Source organism: Struthio camelus, chromosome 4 (genome assembly GCF_040807025.1).
Source record: "Struthio camelus isolate bStrCam1 chromosome 4, bStrCam1.hap1, whole genome shotgun sequence".
NCBI lineage: Eukaryota > Metazoa > Chordata > Aves > Struthioniformes > Struthionidae > Struthio > Struthio camelus.
In genome coordinates this window covers 63,441,524-63,459,767 of record NC_090945.1, presented here as the reverse complement: position 1 = coordinate 63,459,767, position 18,244 = coordinate 63,441,524, and positions in this window count along the sequence as shown.

The window sequence follows — 18,244 nt, the reverse complement described above, 5'->3', positions numbered from 1 at the left end:
CAGATTTGGGAAGCCTAATGCATAGAAAGTTACAATTGTACTGACAATAGAAGGCCGGCCAATTGGTATTTTGACATTTATGAAGGGGAGGCCATTACCTAGACTGTAAGTACCTTTCATCTGGTAGTATTTCCGTTACTATGATTTTTGCCTGATTAGAGGAGGAAAGCAATTGCATTTATATCCCAGGGATAAAGAAACATGTTGGACGAGCTTCATCTTTTGCAACAGCATCATAAATATCTAATATGTCCTAATATTAGGATAATATCCTAATATTATCCTAAATATCTAATATATTTTTGCAACAATATCCTTATACAATTAGCAGAAAATTAGTGAAGTGTAAATCAATTCTACCATATTCCACCAGTTATTTTTGTACATATACACCCCCAGCAAAAAAAATCACCAGCAAAACAGATCTGCTCCGCATTTTGTTCAATTTACATTTAGTTCTGCAAAGAGAAGAGGTATCTTCCATTGCCCTTGACTCAAAGATGCTGCTTACTTATTCCAGGATTACTCCTGCTCAGCTGAACAGAAGATACAGGTCTTCATTTAATAGACACCTATGCAGTTAACTTTATGCATTATAAGCAGCTCTGTTGTTTTCAGTGGTGCAATTTTACCATGGTCAAAAGACTTCAGTAGGTATGACAAGGCTGAAAAGATAGGCTGAAGTATAAAATAATATTTAAAAAAAAAGAAATTGCAATTATTTACAATAGTTAATATTTACTCATTTCCACTTTGAGATCTGAAAGGAATAGGACAAAAATTTTTTTCTCTTGCTATAGAAAAGTCTCCTTAAAAGTAATTTGGGGCACTTAAGCAACTGAAAATATTATTCTATGACAGAAAAAAAATATATATGTATATACACATGAATAAAAGAAATGGAAGCTGCAAACAAACCTTGAAAATATTTAAACACTCACTTTAAAAAAGCCTTTTAAAATAGTTTTAAAGTTGCATTTTGAGACCCCTATTGATTTCTGCTGGGAAAGCATTCACATAATGTGGAAAATAGTTCCCCCTCACTTTTTTTTCTTCCTTAAACTCCTTCTGCCTTTGTTCACTAAAACACCTGGCCTATAAAATTCAGCGACAGAACCTTCCCTGGGGTGCCGTTTTTGTACGAAGTTAACAAAACTTTTTAAAAGTACGTATTTTTGCCTCATTGGAGCTTACACAGCTTTATTTTAAACTTTCCCCATCTGTTTGTCTGCCTCAACTGTGGGCACTAGTGTGTTTAAAGCAAGCGACAGTATTTGTCCAACAGAAGCCTGCAGTCAGCAGGCTCCTTGCTATTTCTGTCTGCAGCCGAGCCAAAGAGATCCACTGGGAGGAAGAAGGGAGGGCAGGAACTGAGGGAAGGGAAGAGAGAGAAAAGTTTCTCTTTTCTTCTATAAACTACACTTGTAAAAATTGGATCAAAGTTTCGACATGGATTAACGGAAGGAAGGGAGTCATTCATTTCTTTAAAGAGGGGGGAAGTCTGAATTAATTATCATGAAAATAATGCTCAGGAATCACTGTAAAGGCTCTGCAGCCTGGATGACAGCTGGCCTGATATCTTACTCTGCCTTCTAACTACACCAGTTCCAGCTTCTCTCTTTCCTCAGCCACCCCCCTACTCTGGATGTAAAAGGACCTCATAAAGCGAAGAAAGAAACAAACAAAAAATAAAAAATGAAAAACATCAAAAACATCAACAGCTAGTAATTAAAAAGCTTTCTTTAAACAGATTTGCACAAGCATTGTTCAAACCTAGCCATATTTCTTAACATTTCATTATTTAAAATAAAAAGGAAGTTAAATACAGCAAATACCTTAAATATCTTAAATTCAATAACTTGCACGCAATAACCATTGAAGGAAGAAACAATGGGAAGAGTCCAGCTGAATATTATCTTTGGACTTTTTCTCCTGCTAGATGGGGATGTGACAATTACAAGGCAAATACGTAGGTTAAATGAAAGAGAGATACAGCACATTTCTTTGTCAGCTTAAGAAGAAAACTGCAACTGTAGATGCTAACACTTATCTGCAGACACAGTACAACCACAGCAACGTGAACTTCCACACAAGTGCCTGAAAGGCGATAGGTTTCATCCTGTTTGGAGTTTTGATACCGCCCTTCCCAGTACCGGTCTGAATTGCATTAAACCTAACAGCTGCCGTGTGCAATTTAATCTTTCTCTCATTCTGTCCCTGAGGGGAGAACGGTGTGCACTGGAGTGTTTTCTTTTCAATAGGGTTCTGCTTCTTTTTAAAATGTACATCTTTTTCTCCACTGATATTAAAGAAAATATAAAGTCAAAGAGACGTGCCCTGCATTTTAAGGGGCGGGGAAGAACTGTGGTGGTCCTCGGTTCCTGTAGGTCTATTACTAGGGTTTCCTTGAAGAACTCTGGAAAGACAACCAGAGCTAATCATGCATATTTTAGCCCATGCTAACCAGTAAATCTACTCCATACATCAACACAGAAATATTGGTAGTGGTACATATGGAACTCTTAATATCGTAATTCATGGAGGTCTTACCAGAAAGTAGTTGGTGAAAATAATCATATTCTTTTTAGTTGAACAGAAAGGACAGCGCTAGAATAAGGCAATGTTTTCTACAGATAGCTTAGCAATACTTGGTTCATCTAATGCCTATTGCACATTCAAAAGCATGTCTTTTTTTTTTTATATCAGTCATAATACTAAAGAAAAAGGAATGTGCTTTTAGGATATTTTTTATCATTAGTGTATGCTCTCATCTTCAAGTTCAGTGGAGAGAAAAATAACGAAATGAAGACAGTTCAGTGTTTTGATCTTGAACTGTTCCATGGAATATGCACTATTGTACAGTGAACTCAAGGTATTATCATTACACTGATTTGTTGCAAGCATGTGAGAAGCATATTGGGAAGTTCGATTCTAGATGGATTTTCAAAACTCTTAAATATTTTAAGCTTGGATGTTGATAAACCCGAATAAATATTTTTGAAATCTGATTTTTAGAGATAAGAATACTTAGTCAGTGGAAGCTGAAGATAATTTTGACTTTAAATTTAAATTGTTTAATTACTAAAAATCTTAATTCAAATGCTTTGAGAACTGACTTCAGCATTCCCTCTGTTCCTCAATTCTCTATTTACAGAACAGCAGTGCTTTCATTTCCTGCCGTATCTGCATACCACACAACAACCCTTACATACATCAGCTGTGCTGAAAATTTTAGAAAAGAATTTTTACAGCTGTGTGAACTTCTTATTTTCCTGAAGAAGCATTCATAGGGTGCATCAAATTTATCGATATGCAATATCCACTTTGCTGCTAAACTTGCTAACTTTTTTTTTGTTTTTGTCTTTTGAACCTAGTCTTTTGTTTGAGCATTCTTAAGACAAAGTGATGTTTTATCATGCTACTTCCCAAACTGCAGAAATGCAGTTTCCCTAATAGAAATGTATTCAGCACTAAATTTATCAATAATAATAAGAATAAGGTGAAATAGTTTAAGTAATAAAGCATATAATCAAGAAAACCTAAAGTAACACAGGAACACCTAAAGTAATAAAAAACATATTTGGTATAAATTATGAGTAGGAATATACACCAATCTTATACTCTCTTGCTGTTATTAGCTTAGTCCAGTTTTAAGCTGTTATTCTGTGATATTGCATTCACATCTCTTGGAAGAGAGGGCCATGTAATCAATTTCTGTTAGATTTTAAGTAATTTATGTTAGAAAGTCAGCTAGAATAAAAGATATTTTACATAAATTATATGGTTTCAATAGTTTTCTTCCTCAGAAATAGACATAAGAAAACTGGTGAAATAGAATAAAAAAGTACTAATTCCATAAAATCAAAAGGTTTTTACAAGAACTGTGAGTTTGAAAGCATTTTCTCCCAAAAATCTTCAAGTTGAATTTGAATTGAAATTCTATTTGAAGTAGAAAAGAAATGATATTATTTTATTCTATTGACTTGGATTCCCAAATAAATATTTATTCTAGAAAGTATGCAGACTTCTCAGTTTTGGCCTAGTGCAAGATAAAACCAGTGTTCCTCTCAAAGCCATCACAATCACATTGTGGTTTTTCAGCTAGTCCAACAGGCACAAGCCAGTGGCTTGGACTTTGCTTCATTGAAAAACAGAAGTTGCTGAAACAGTGGTTCTTCCTTGCTGTATCAAAGTGTACTTAATTCTCTCAAATATAACTCTGTCATTACAAGACATCACTGAGATCTGGGGCTAGGCATGAACTTCCACTTCTATCTCTATATATTCATATTGCCATCTACTTATTACTTTTGAAAAGATTATAACTGTCAGGCTTCTGACAGTTCATAGCACATTCTTACCTGTGCTTGTATCTCACCATCTGCACTGTGGATTTATAGCTCTTATAAAACCACAGCATCTCCCACCATGTATTTACTTCCCTCTCATGCAAGGCTAATATTTGCCACAGCTTCTAGGACTTTCAGCATATGATTTATTTGAACCACTCAAAGCGCAAAAGGTCAAATGTATACAGAAGCATTAACATTATTTCCTAAGCCCAAGCACCAGGTCTCGACAAGATGATGTATGGCAGAGGCCTACATAAGAATACAGCATCCCTGCAATTCTATGGACTACCTCTTAAACTTTTTACATTTGTCATCCTTTAGCATGGGCTCATCAGTTCAGAAGAAAATATAGCCCTTTCTAATTACTGAGAAGAAAAGCTTTTTGTGAGGTCCCTAAACCACCTCAGAAGTGTGAGCATAAGGAGTACGGTATTATGCTTAAAGAACTGGTTTTCTTCCCTCTTGGTCCCAACTCTACCTACCTGGTTTTGTGTACGAGAGAAGAGAGAATGAAGTTTGAGCATAAGGAAAATAGATGAAATAGAAGATTGCACATGTTCATACAGCCCTGTTCTCTTTTTTGCACTTCTAAATATGGAGGTGGGAGGGGAACTCCTGCAGTGTTTATGTAAAAATTTCTATACTTACAAAGGGTCCAGATGGCTAACCTAACAGGATATCTACATGTTTCCCACCAGATGTTTCAAAGGAAGATGCAAAAAAAACCCTTAGGTGACAATTATATATAGTCTTAGAATAGTCTTTCTGTATAGGCAGGTCAGAAGTAAATGATTGTATTAAACTCTTATACTTCACAGATATCTGCCTTGCACATTTTATGCTCTATTTATTGTATTTGTTTAATATATTTCATCAAATGCTGTATATCTAGGCTTAGTTAGTACACATATACAATGATCACATTATAAAGAATATGAGAATGAACTCTGCAGAGCTGTGTTTCCCACTTTCTTTAGGATATCTAGGATATATAAAACACTTTTGGAAGGGCCAGAGTTGGACGTTCAAGAATTAAACAACTGCCAAGAAGATCAACCTAATAAAAGACTCATTTATTGACAGATACATGAGCTTGCTTTTTCTAGAGCCCCATATGGTTAAACTTGAAGAAAGTCAGAACTGGAAAGTTTGATAGCACCTGTTTTGAGTCCTACTAACTCAAAACATGGTTGTGCTACTGTGAACAGGGGCCACATCTTTTGTGCCTCAGTGGTCTTCTGCCCAGCCATCTGGAGAACAAACAGATCAAATCACATATGCAGACACAAGACCTTAAACGTCCATCTGTTTCTTTCATGCACTACATTAATTCAGTATCCAGCAATGTTATCTGTTGCAAAACCTATATATTTTGCTAGTAGAAATATCTCCTCCATATTTGTTATTTTTTAAAACAAGGGAAATGTTTTAAAAACTATTTTCATATCATCTCTACACTAGTTTAAATGAAAATTTGGAGTGGAATAAAGATTTTTTTTTCCTTCCTTATGAAGTACAAAGGCAAACTGTTCAAGGCATAACTCCCCTCCCCAAAGGTCTTTCTTTTATTTACTTACATATAAAAGGCTGGTCTAGGTAGATTAATCACAATATTTTTCTCCTGAATTTCTATGACAGTTTTTAGAATAAATACTTTAATAATCTAAGACAAAAATAAGCAATTCCCCATGCAGGCAATGTGGAGCTCCCAGTAGAAGGCATGCAACTTTCATTAGAGTTCATAGAGCTTCAACATGCAAAATATGTGCCCAATACTACCTTCCCAATAGAATCTGTACCCAGCACCATTATTTACAGATTTGATTTCCACTCTCCTCAGTCATAACTTACAAATTAATAAAGAAAAAAAAATAATAAAAGAAGCACCTAAGGAATCAGTAGAAAGCTTATAATAATGACCACAAAAAGAACGAGCCCTATGCTTTTCTTTTGCCATGGGACACTGCAGAAAAAACGTTCAGAAATCATCTATGTCTTGATGCCACACTTTTACCACTGCACAGTGGGATATCAGCCAACCAAATTTAAGAAGCAAATAAGAATGTTTTCTGAAAGCTTCTGCATTCCTATATTTTCCTCCAAGTATCAAGTACAGTTAAGAACTAGGTATTTCAGCTTAAGGAACAAGGGTTTTTTTTCAAACTTTTCATGGAGAATTGTCAAGTAAAAAAATATACAATCTTTGTAGAAATACTTTTTTTATCCAAGCACCTCATGTAGAAATCCATTTGTGGTTTGAGTTGGGCAAAAGAATCTTGATTTTCCATCTCAAAGGAACTTATAGAGCTTTCTCACGTTTTTAAATGCCTATTATCTTCCATTTCTGTAGAAGTTTTTTTAACTGGTGAAGATTAACAGACCAAATTATGGATCATAATACAAAACAAAAACAAGCATGAATCAGCTGAAGTTTTCCAATTCAGTACTTGATATTATAACAAACTTAAAAAACTCAAAAACTACAGAAGAACAAGAACCTTAACATACATTATGCAAAGTTATGTAAATCAACCAAAGAAGCAAAGAAAATTATTCTGTAAATATAGCTCACACGTTATTACAAAGCAATTAAATTGCTATATAATCCTCAGTAAAAATGGGACATTAGGTAATTAGAAATGCTAATGTTAAGAAAGTTTAGACTTTACTCATATTTTTAACAGCTAATTGCTGCAATTAAAAATGAGGAATTCATTTTAATTTTCTTAACAAAGAGTTGAGAATTTCAACATACTTTGAAGCTGTGTCTCTTCTGAAAATGAATGCTGAATCAGAAGTCTGGATATGTGGTTACTTCATGCAAAAATATTTTTTTAGATTCATTAGTATCAGTTTATAATTTAAAGGAAAATCAGTTTTACAAAAAAAGCCCTGTACTGTCCTTATTTTGAGAAATTACTTTTCAGGAAACTCAATGATTTATTAAAATTCACAAGCACAATACTAAAATTACATATATTGTTATTCACAGAATCACAGAATGGTTGAGGTTGGAAGCAACCTCTGGAGATCATCTAGTCCAACCTCCCTGCTCAAGCAGGGTCACCTAGAACATATTGCCCAGGGACTGCATCCATGCGGGTTTTGAATATCTCCAGCAAAGGAGACTCCACAACCTCTCTGGGCAACCTGTTCCAATGCTCTGTCACCCTCACAGGAAAGAAGTTTTTTCTCAGGTTCAGAGGGAACTTCCTGTGGTTCAGTTTGTGCCCATTGTCTCTTGTCATGTTGCTGGGCACCACGGAGAAGAGGCTGGCCTCATCCTCTTGACACTCCCCCTTCAGATACTTGTACACGTTGATGAGATCGCCTCTCAGTCTTCTCTTCTCCAGGCTGAACAGGCCCAGCTCTTGCAGTCTTTCTCCATAGGAGAGGTGCTCCAGCCCTCTAATCATCTTGGTAGCCCTCCGCTGGACTCTCTCCAGGAGTGCCATGTCTCTTTTGTCCTGGGGAGCCCAGAACTGGACACAGTACTCCAGGTGAGGCCTCCCCAGGGCTGAGTAGAGGGGCAGGATCACCTCCCTCCACCTGCTGGCAACACTCTGCCTAATGCAACCCCAGGATCCCGTTGGCCTTCTCGGCCACCAGTGCACATTGCTGGCTCATGCTTAGCTTGTTGTCCAGTAGGACTCCCAGGTCCTTCTCCGCAGAGCTGCTTTCCAGCCCATCAGCCCCCAGCCTGTCCTGGTGCAGGGGGTTATTCCCGCCTAGGTGCAGGACCTTGCACTTGCCTCTGTTGACCTTCAGGAGGTTCCTCTCTGGCCACCTCTCCAGCCTGTCCAGGTCCCTCTGAAGGGCAGCACAGTCTTCTGGTGTGTCAGCCACTCCCCCCAGTTTAGTATCATCAGCAAACTTGTGGAGGGTGCACTCTGTCCCTTCCTCCAGGTCATTGATGAATATATTGAACAAGACTGGACCCAGGACTGACCCCTGGGGGACACCACTAGCCACAGGCCTCCAACTTGACTCTGCACCACTGATCACAACCCCCTTGTATGAACAAATGCAAAATGAAAATTAATGCACTACTGACTGGGAAAAGAGATGACAAGAAGGGAGTGCTGCAAAAACACCACCCCTTAAAAGAGTGTTATTACTGCAATAGCGTGATACAGCCAGACTTCCCTGAGATTTTATTAAGTGACTTTGCAGGCAGAGCGGGTAATGATTTAAGAAGAATGGGGAGGTAGAACTGTTTTACAGATCTAGAATAACATCCAGGTCACACCTAAAATGCCCCACTTCTGGACTGCGAAGTAGCACTAATAAAAGAAACCATCGATTATCAAAACAGTCAAGTGATAGTGCACTGTTTCCTACTGTGGGGGGATGCTCCCAACTTCCCCTCCCATCTGGTGCCAGTTACAAGCTGTTTGCATTCCTGTGCCTCACACTCTGAACCAAAGGGGAAGCTGGGAAGATGTTAAGACTGTGAGATAAGGCCTGCCTGGGTGTCAGGACCTTGAGAAACAAAGCCTTCTCTCACTGCTGGGGCAGTGTTAATCATTACAGACTGGAATTAACTCCTTTTTCACCACTGCAAGAGTAAAGCAATCATTTGCAACTCCACCTCCAGCTTTCTCTGAAGGGTATAATTAGGTTGGCCCCAGTGGCTGTCTTTGGCTCTGTGTGGGTGACAGTGAGTTTGCCACCTTCTGGAGCCCCTTGGGCTGGGGATGCTCTCCTGCAGCTATTTCCCTGAGGCTGAATGTATGTTGGCCACTGAGGTAGTGATGTGTAAGATTTACCAGAATTTGTTTGCCTGGTCCATTTGTTTGGGTAATTGCAACTAGTACAAATCAGCTAGCTTTTTCTGTTTACTGAGTAATTGCTGTTAGCATAACTTTTAGTGTAACTAGAAAATAAGTATTCTAGCTGAGTTAAGTTTCTGTTAATAAGAATTGCTGCTTTGTACTGTTGCAACTTGTGTAGTAAATTTTGATCTTTGAAATGAGTTGTGGAGTCATGCAGTAAGTCTCCTTTTTTCCCTCTTCGCCTCCCTTGTGTTGCATTAAACCCACGTGGTCTGGGACTGCAAGGTAGTTGTTTGTCTTGTGACACCCACAAATACATGTAACTAGGTATTTTGAAGTTCTTAAATTAGTTTAGTGCCATGTTATCTGTCAACTACTGACAGAATTAAAATTGATGTCAGCCAGCTAATTCAGTTTTCTGTATCTCCTGTTATAAAGATTAAAATCTACCAGTTAAAGTACATTATTAAAAATATATGCATCACAATTGTTTTGCTTCTTTAACAAGGCCTGATACAAGTTATTATTTCACTTTAGAACGATTATCTGGCAATATTTCCAGGGATAAAATTAAGTAATAAGATTACTTTTTGAAATGAAAGTGTAATGCAGAATAATTTTGCTGATTTAAGAAAATGATTTTTAAGGGGTTACTTGGGGTATTCTTGTCATAAAGAAGGAGAAATGAAACAAAAATCAGGCTGAGTTAATCTGAATTGCTTTATTATGCACAAAAAATGCAAGTTTGTGTTAATCTTAGATGACTTAACCTTTTACCAAAAAAGTGTTCAAAGACTTTCATTGAAAACAAAAAACCTCAGGATCATCATATATATTTCCAAAGCAAATAAAGACCTTCAGAAGTAACAACCTAATAATAGCAAAGAAAGCTATTTTTTGAAAATAATTGAAAAGTAATTTTGACTTTTTCTGTATATTTAAATATTTCTGAAAATTTATAAGCTTTGTTTAAACTGGATACTATGATCATTCCTCATCTTGGAATCTAGATTGTGCTTTTTCTTAGTTACATACTTTTAGGGTTAAAGTGAAGTCTTGTTCTCTCCAAGATGTATTCTGTGACAGAAAGCAATATCTCCAAAAATCCAATTGTGATAGCTACATGAATTACAATATCGCAGAGCAGAATTTGAAATTAAAAGTGTTGTTCTGATCAAGTGAATTGCTAGATTTTGATATGTCTAATGTCTTATATTTTTAAACTGTTAATAGAGAAGCCTCATAACTGAATCGGTGTTAACTTAAAGTGGAGCATTTTCAGCAAGCTAGCAGTATAAAGAGAAACCCTTTTCAGTGCCACAGTCTACACTTATTTTTGAATCTACATTCACCTTCTCCCTCCTGGCCCTTAGACAAGCCAAACTTATTTATCCAAGTGAAAAAGCTGGCATCAAAGGATTGTTTTTTCACTTACCAGATCTCAGCTGCTTTTTAGTGTTCCAAGGACTTATTTACAAAAGCCAACACAGAACTTCAATCAGATATATAGCTCCTGGTTCATTCTTTAGCTGATTCTGCTCCTTCTGGTGAAGAAATTGCAGCCTAAGTCCTCTTAAAAACCTATTCTCCTCCAAGAGAGGCTGCAATTATGCTTTTGTTAAGTTACTCTTCATAATGAGATGGTGCTACTGAATCTCTGTCCACCAGGAAACCCTGCTATTCTATACTGCAGAACAGTTTCTCTCAACCCCTCTTGGAAATTCTGCCAAGTACAATATTCCTGTAAGTAAAGTTTAGTAGAGATGGAGTCTTATAAGTTATTAGTATCCCTAACAACATGTGATCAGACTGTTTCAAAATATGATTAACTTTCTAAAACGATCTCTTACAAAATCTGACTTTGTAAATGCTAGTTCTTTTGACCTCAGTAATTTTTGGTTTTGCAGTTCCTACACATTTCACCTTTGATCTTCTTTTTTGGTTCCTGTTAAGATTTATGTATTTATATATTTTAGAATAAATACTTTAATAATCTAAGACAAAAATAAGCAATTCCCCATGCAGACCTGCAGATCTGAAATAACTGTGAATTGCAGTATGTCATTTAATTCTATAATGTTAAAACTGTTACACTGAATCCCATTTGTGAGCCCACTTTGAGGAACATGACAATTTAATGGTTTCTACAGGTTGTCATACTGAATGCAAGGTATGCTCATACTATTTCTCATCATTAAAATGACTGTAAAAAATAGATTCATAGATTCTTACTAACATGGTTTCTACTTTAAAATATGTGTGAGAAGTTTCTAATTTGAGAATCAGGAAACATTTTTATACAAGACTTTGTTACATAAACCTCATCTAAAGAAAATATTTAGGTGGATGCAGAATAACAACTTGCCCTGTAAATTCTCTGGCAGTTGTAACACAATCAGAGCACACTTTATACCCTCTAAAGCATTTTCAGAACACCATCCAAGGCACATGGCACCTTAAAGGCTGATCAGGAAGGAGTGTCATCCACAAGAAAGTTTCTCGGCTAAACTGCAGGAACTTTGACAGATCCTTGGCTCTTAATGAGGGTGTCCTACCCCATAGGCGTCCATGTACTGCCAGTTCCTGTACTAAATGTCTCAGTTCATAGCCTCAAAGAGAATAGCAATAGATGTTCTTGTGATAAAGGCTTCTTCTGTGTCACATCAAAAGTTTTGACATTAGTGCTTCAGATACAAGACAGATGCTTCACAGTCTTTAAGATTTAGAAAGCCACTTATTAAGGGTCTTATAGTTTGGATTAAAACCACAGTCACATATATAGTCTTTTTAGATAAGACTGAACTTCAACCAAAAAAGTTCAGATGTCTCTTTTTCCTTTGATAGACCCATTTCTTCCAAATCTCTTCCAAAGCCTGGCAGAGTAGAGTCTATAAATTATTTGGTGTTAATAATTTGGAACCGGACAGGATGCATGCAAGGACATTAAGGAAGATAGGCAATCCATTGCAAGTCTGCTCTCTACACTCTTTGAAAGGCTCTGACAGTCAAGGAAGAGTGCCAGTGACTGTGAAGAGGCAAATAACATGCATGATGTCAACAGTGGAGGTTTCCTCTTTTTGGTAGAAGTATAAAGTAAATGTTGATGGTCTCTTCCTCCTCACTCTAGGATCCACTTGAGGCTGATGTTTTCTAACATGATTTTACATCTTGCTTTTTCTTTATTGGCCTGTAACTCCACCTGTTGTCCAAATTTTCTGTATATGTGTTTTATATATGTTGGATACTCATTACTTATTCTCTTCATTATCCAGAAACCCAGTTTCACCCAGCTTCCAGGTCTGCATTTCTTGTAATAGTAACTGCTTGTCAATATTGACTATACAAAAGTTATGGATATAACATATGATTTAACAGCTCATTCAAAGCAAAAGGAAAACAAATAATGGAATAACTAACTGCCTGGTCATTAGAAAAATTGCTGTTTCAGCTAAACAATTTACAACAAATCTCAGGCCAGGACAAGTTCAGACAAACCTGACATGTCAAGATAGTACGGCTTGATATTAGCAATGGCAATACTGCATTTACTGCAGTATAGGATAGATCATATAAATCATGTTACTGCAACTTGTCAGGTAATAATTTGATTGGAAACTCCCTGCATAAGATTCATCTCTTCTTCCTGGATAAGGTACTGGGACAGCAATAGTAGCAATGTTATGTGACCAGCACAATGGTAAATCTCTCCCAATACTGTGGAGAGTATTGCCAGACAACTGCCAGATTATTTTATATATATATATATATATATATATATATATATATATATATAAAACTGCTTATTTTAAATAAGCAACCATGTTCCTAGTTTTATTTTTATTATTATCCCTCCTCATTTTTTGCAATTTCTAGATCAAAACCACAAGAATACTTTATAAAATATGTTGGAAATACTATCACAGTATATGTAAAGGCTCATTATATTTATGATTTCAGAAAATGAAAAGAAGAGACTACTCCCAATTTACTGCTGTTCTCCAAGCGCAAGTATTCTGCTGACTCAAATATTATAGTATTGACATAGCTCCTTTTCCCCTGCCAAATCTGAGCAGATATTGATACTGATCACCATGTTACAGCTGTTAGTTACTCTTTTTAGAAAAGATTAGGAAACTTGTGTAAACCAAGCTATATTAATCGATACAATAGGACTATTGTTTTAAAAATAAGCCAAGATATCTACAGAAGTTAGTCTTTCAATATATGTATCCAGCACAGAACAATGAGTTTCTAATGATAGTTTCCAATACAGCAGAAAGGTTTTACAGAGCATGGGAACATTCGATATTTCTTTTCTCCATTTTCCCTAGTACAGTTGGTTTGTTAGAAAGTGAAATCCAATGAATCTGTAGGCTGCTGTATCAGAATTGAATTCTGCTTTAGGCACTTTATTACAGTTTTGGAGTTTGCAGGTAGAGCCAAATCCTGCGGTTTTTTGTGTAGGGTTAGTGCTGAAAGAGAATTGTGTCTGTTTGCCTACTTCTCTGTTTTGCTCCATTTTTTAATTCCTTTACTTTATGTGAATAAGTGTGTGACCATGAAGTCCAATATACTATACTGCAGTCTCCTTAAAGCCCATTCAGGAGAACTGTGTTCTCATGCATAAAGCTTTGGGGAGATTAGGGTCTGAAATCAATTTTCAAATGAAAGATTTATTCTGTATAGGACTATTTATTGCCTAAATAAATTTCCAAAGAACAAGATAATCATGCTTCAGGCACAAAGGAAGCTGAACTCTTTATGTCCTCAAATGTCATGAGCTAGATTGAGTCTAGAAACAGTGTGGCTTTAGTTTCAGTGCAGATATTTATCATTAACTGAGCAGGGCTGAACATGGATGAGATGGTGCTTCGCTTTGTCTAAGCCCTCGCAGCCCTTTGCTGCACCAAGGCCTGAAGACGAAAGAGACTTAGATTTCCTTTCTCTTTAATTCCTTGAATGGCCCTTTTTAAGTTAGACATTCCCTGCTTGACAAAATCCATGCCAGATATCTGAGTAGAAGGAATCACTGAGAGTCTATGTTAGCTAGCAAATGGACAGTGACATTAATGTGTTTTCCCCCTTCTTTTTTTCTAGATCTAAAAGTAACATCAGTCAGTAAATAAAATAATTAAGACATTGACGCAGCAGTTTGCACAGCAGTGTCTGGGCTCTGCCTGGGCCTTTTGTGGGCCTTGTTAGAAGTTGTGGAGACTTTCTGGGGACCCCCAAGGAACTAGACGGTGCTTGCTGCTGGCAGGAAGGGAGAGCTGGGCAAGGACTCCTGCAGGGGACCTTGACTTAACTTCTCCTGGGAAGTGCTAGCTAGGTGGGGCTGCTGCTAACAAGCTCTCTGGGCTGCCCTGGTCAGAGGGAGTTGGGGCTTTTGTTTCAGGTGGCTCCTGATTGGGTGGGTCAAGCACCCTTGTGAGTCACTGCTAGGCAGAGGCCTATATAAGAGCCAGGCCTACAGCACAGCTCCCAGAGTGCAGCCAACAGAGGCAGTGAACAGATGCAGCAGTTTGCGCAGCAGGGCGCCAGAAGGCAAAAAAAGGCACCTCTCCATTTTGCACATTTTGCACAGTGGTGTGTCCTTCCCCGGGGCATAGTCATGACACACTGCAGAGCACGTTCCCCAGTGGCTGCGGGAGGTGCTGCATTGGCTGTGTCTGAGGCCTCAACCCAGACAGACCCTCAGACAGCAGATGCAGCTCTGCAGGTGTCAGGCTGCGGGGAGTGCCTGGGGCCTCTCCGTGAGGCCGGGGCTGACAGTCAGCTCTCCTGTGTGAGGTGTGCTGTGGTTGACCAGTTGCCTCACCAGATAAAGGAGTTACGGGAGGAGGTTAGTAGGCTGCGTAGCATCCGCGAGGATGAGCAGGAGATTGACAGGGCGTTCTCGGAGACTGTTCAGCTCCGGGAGTCCCCTGCCCCCACTGCAGCGGAGGTGTCAGAGGGCTCAGCACCGTGTGTAAAGGTGCATCATAACGCTGTGGAAGAGGGCTGGAAGCTGGTGACCTCTCGTAGAAGGAGAAAGGCTCTTGCTCCTCCTCAAGACTTACCCTTGAAGATCAAGTTTAGCGCCCTCCAACCTGAGGAGAGGCTGGGCATGGCTCCAAGGGAGGCAACTGGCCTGACAGACCCTGTGCCGTGCAGGAACCCCCGGAAGAAACGGGGAGTGATTGTTGTGGGTGACTCCCTGCTGCAGGGGACAGAGGCACCTATCTGCCGACCTGACCTCTTGTCCAGAGAGGTTTGCTGCCTGCCAGGAGCTCGAATAAGAGATGTCATGGAAAGACTGCCAAGGCTTGTCCATGCGTCGGACTACTACCCTCTGCTGATCTTCCACGTGGGTGCTAACGACACGAAAGGCAAACTGGAAACCATCAAACAGGACTTCAGAGCTCTGGGAATGGTGGTGAAGGGTCTGGGAGCCCAGGTCGTTTTCTCCTCAATCTTGCCTGTGAGGGGAAAGGACGGGAGGAGGAGTAGACGAGTTTTCCAAGTTAACAACTGGCTGCGCCGCTGGTGTTGGCAACAGGGCTTTGGTTTCTATGACCATGGGACCCTGTTTGAAGATCAACAGCTGATGGGGAGCGATGGGATCCACCTTACCAAGCGGGGCACGCGTGTCTTTGCCAACAGGTTGGCCAGCCTGGTACGGAGGGCTTTAAACTAGGCAAGATGGGGGAAGGGGAGTGGTATAGTGGCAGGAGAGTCAGTAAAACACCGCTCGAGTCAGGATGCCTCCAGCGGGTGCATACAGCCAGGGGAGACAGCATGGAACATGGCTATGGAGGATCCTCTTGCACCTCTCCTGGGAAGCCTGCGTGCTTGACTGGCTCTCTGAAATGCCTGTATACCAATGCACGCAGCATGGGGAATAAACAGGAAGAGTTAGAGATCTGTGTGCGGTCGCAGGGCCATGATCTCATTGCGGTTACAGAGACATGCTGGGATAGTTCACATGACTGGGATGCTGTCATGGATGGCTATGTGCTTTTTCGGAAAGACAGGCCAGGAAAGCGAGGTGGTGGAGTTGCCCTTTATATGAGGGAGCAACTAGAATGTATGGAGCTCTGCCTCGGGGTGGATGAAGAGCAAGTTGAGAGCCTATGGGTAAGGATTAAAGGGCAGGGTAACATGGGTGACACTGTTGTGGGGGTTTACTACAGGCCACCTGACCAGGAGGAAGTCATCGATGAGGCCGTCTACCGACAGCTGGAAGTAGCCTCACGATCACAGGCCCTGGTTCTCCTGGGGGACTTCAACCACCCTGACATATGCTGGGAAGACGGCACAGCTAGGCACAAACAGTCAAAGAGGTTCCTGCAGAGCACTGATGATAATTTCTTGACCCAGGTGGTGGAGACGCCAACGAGGAGAGGTGCAATGCTAGACCTTGTACTAACAAACAAAGAAGGTCTAGTTGGAGAGGTGAAGGTTGGGGGCAGCCTTGGCTGCAGTGACCATGAGATGGTGGAGTTCAGGATCCTCCGAGGAGGGAGCAGGGCAATGAGTAGGATTGCAACACTGGACTTCAGGAGAGCTAACTCTGACCTCTTCAGGGACCTACTGAGGGGAATCTCCTGGGGTAGGGCCCTAGAAGGAAGAGGGGTCCAAGAAAGCTGGTTAATATTCAAGCATCGCTTCCTCCAGGCTCAAGGTCGGTGCATCCCTCTGAGGAAGAAGTCGAGCAAAGCGGGCAGGAGACCTGCCTGGATGAGCAAGGAACTCCTGGCCAAACTCCAGCAGAAGAAGGAAGTGTACAGAATGTGGAAAAGGGGACAGGCCACTTGGGAGGAATACAGGGACATTGTCAGAGTGTGCAGGGATGCGACAAGGAAGGCTAAGGCCCAGTTGGAATTAAATGTGGCAAGGGATGTCAAGGACGACAAGAAGGCCTTCTTCAAATACATCAAGAGCAAAAGGAAGACTAGGGAAAACGTGGGCCCACTGCTGGATGGGGCGGGTGCCCTGGTGACGAAGGATACAGAGAAGGCAGAGTTATTGAATGCCGCCTTTGCTTCCGTCTTCACTGCTAAGGCCAGTCCTGAGGAATTCCAGACCTTGGAGACAAGAGAGGAAGGCTGGAGAAAGGAAGACTCTCCCTTGGTGGAGGAGGATCGGGTTAGAGATCTTTTGTCCAAACTTGACATCCATAAATCCACGGGCCCCGATGGGATGCACCCACGAGTGCTGAGGGAGCTGGCGGATGTTATTGCTAGGCCACTCTCCATCCTCTTTGAAAGGTCCTGGAGATCAGGAGAGGTGCCTGAGGACTGGAAGAAAGCCAATGTCACGCCAGTCTTCAGAAAGGGCAAGAAGGAGGAGCCAGGAAACTACAGGCCTGTCAGCCTCCCCTCCGTCCCTGGAAAGGGGATGGAACAGCTCCTCCTGGAGGTCCTCACTAAGCATACGGAGGACAAGAAGGTGATCAGGAGTAGTCAGCATGGATTCAATAAAGGGAAATCATGCTGGACCAATCTGATAGCCTTCTATGACGGAATGGGTGGCTGGGTAGATGAGGGCAGAGCAGTGGATGTTGTCTTTCTGGACTTCAGCAAGGCTTTGGACACTGTCTCCCATCACATCCTCCTAGGTAAGCTCAGGAAGTGTGGGCTAGATGAGTGGACAGTGAGGTGGATCGAGAACTGGCTGGATGGCCCAGCTCAGAGGGTTGTGGTGAATGGCGCAGAGTCAAGTTGGAGGCCTGTGGCTAGTGGTGTCCCCCAGGGGTCAGTCCTGGGTCCGGTCTTGTTCAATGTATTCATCAATGACCTGGAGGAAGGGACAGAGTGCACCCTCCACAAGTTTGCTGATGATACTAAACTGGGAGGAGTGGCTGACACACCAGAAGACTGCCCTTCAGAGGGACCTGGACAGGCTGGAGAGGTGGCCAGAGAGGAACCTCCTGAAGGTCAACAGAGGCAAGTGCAAGGTCCTGCACCTAGGCGGGAATAACCCCCTGCACCAGGACAGGCTGGGGGCTGATGGGCTGGAAAGCAGCTCTGCGGAGAAGGACCTGGGAGTCCTACTGGACAACAAGCTAAGCATGAGCCAGCAATGTGCACTGGTGGCCGAGAAGGCCAATGGTATCCTGGGGGTGCATTAGGCAGA